This window comes from Limulus polyphemus, unplaced genomic scaffold, assembly GCF_000517525.1.
Source record: "Limulus polyphemus unplaced genomic scaffold, Limulus_polyphemus-2.1.2 Scaffold3090, whole genome shotgun sequence".
In the NCBI taxonomy this organism is placed as follows: domain Eukaryota; kingdom Metazoa; phylum Arthropoda; class Merostomata; order Xiphosura; family Limulidae; genus Limulus; species Limulus polyphemus.
Genome location: NW_013668700.1, coordinates 126,382 through 127,974, shown reverse-complemented (window position 1 = coordinate 127,974; position 1,593 = coordinate 126,382).

Genomic DNA, 1,593 nt, shown 5'->3' with positions numbered 1-1,593 from the left:
ACAGTAGTCATGTGACTCGCTGACGCAACATAGGCTTAGAAATAACACCTTTATTATTTTCTGTCTTGGTATTCTTACAAATAAATAAGTTACTTCATCTATTTATATATGTAGGTTTCGAAATAACACCTTTATTCCTTTGTCTTTTTAGGTAATCTTACAAATAACACAAGTTTATTCCTCTATTTATATATGTAGGCTTAGAAATAACACCTTTATTATTTTTCTGTCTTGGTAATCTTACAAATAAAATAAGTTACTTCATCTATTTATATATGTAGGTTTCGAAATAACACCTTTATTCCTTTGTCTTTTTAGGTAATCTTACAAATAACACAAGTTTCTTCCTCTATTTATATATGTAGGTTTATAAATAACACCTTTATTATTTTTCTGTCTTGGTAATCTTACAAATAACAGAAGTTTCTTCCTCTATTTATATATATGTAGGTTTATAAATAACACCTTTATTATTTTTCTGTCTTGGTAATCCTACAAATAACACCTTTATTCCTTGTATATCAGTGTAGCCTGATGAATACTACCTTTCTTCGTCTGTCTATTGGTCAGCAATTTACGTAAATAACGTGTTTTCTCATGTAAAGAAAATTCAAGTATTATAAGTGAGTAATTATCCTTATCCGAGTTTACAACGTCTCAAAACCGTTGATGGAATGATGGTTTGTTTACTTAGTTTAGAGTTTGGAGTGGTGTCAGTACGTACGTGTATACAACAAATGAATCCAGAATGATATGTAAAATAGTTTTCTTCATTTAGGCTGGTTATGGATAACCTGAAGTTTATAGAGAATTTTATGTGTCATCTTTACATGAAATTTATCGATGGTAGCTCAGCCAAAAAAAAAAAAAAATGGAAATGCAATTTCATTTATAACCAAATGTGCCTAAGTACCTGCTTCATTCTCAGGTTTGATTATGCCCATAACTTAAATACTAATGATATCCATATATAACTTAAATACTAAAAATGTTCATATGTGATTTAAATACTAACAATGTCGATATGTAACTTAAATACTAACAATGCTCATATGTAACTTAAATACTAACAATGCTCATATGTAACTTAAATACTAACAATATGTAACTTGAGTACCAACAATATGTAACTTAAATACTAACAATATCCATATGTAACTTAAATACTATCAATAACCATATGTAACTTAAGTACTATCGATATCCATATGTAACTTAAATACTATCAATATCCATATGTAACTTAAATATTAACAATATGTAACTTAAATACAAACAATATGTAACTTAAGTACTATCAATATCCATATGTAACTTAAATATTAACAATATGTAACTTCAATACAAACAATATGTAACTTAAATATTAACAATATGTAACTTAAATACTAAGAATATACAACTTAAATACTAAGAATATGTAACTTAAATACTAACAATACCCATATGTAACTTAAATACTATCAATATCCATATGTAATTTAAATACTAACAATATGTAACTTAAATGCTAACAATATGTAACTTAAATACTAATAATATCCATATGTAACTTAAATACTAATAATATCCATATGTAACTTAAATACTAAT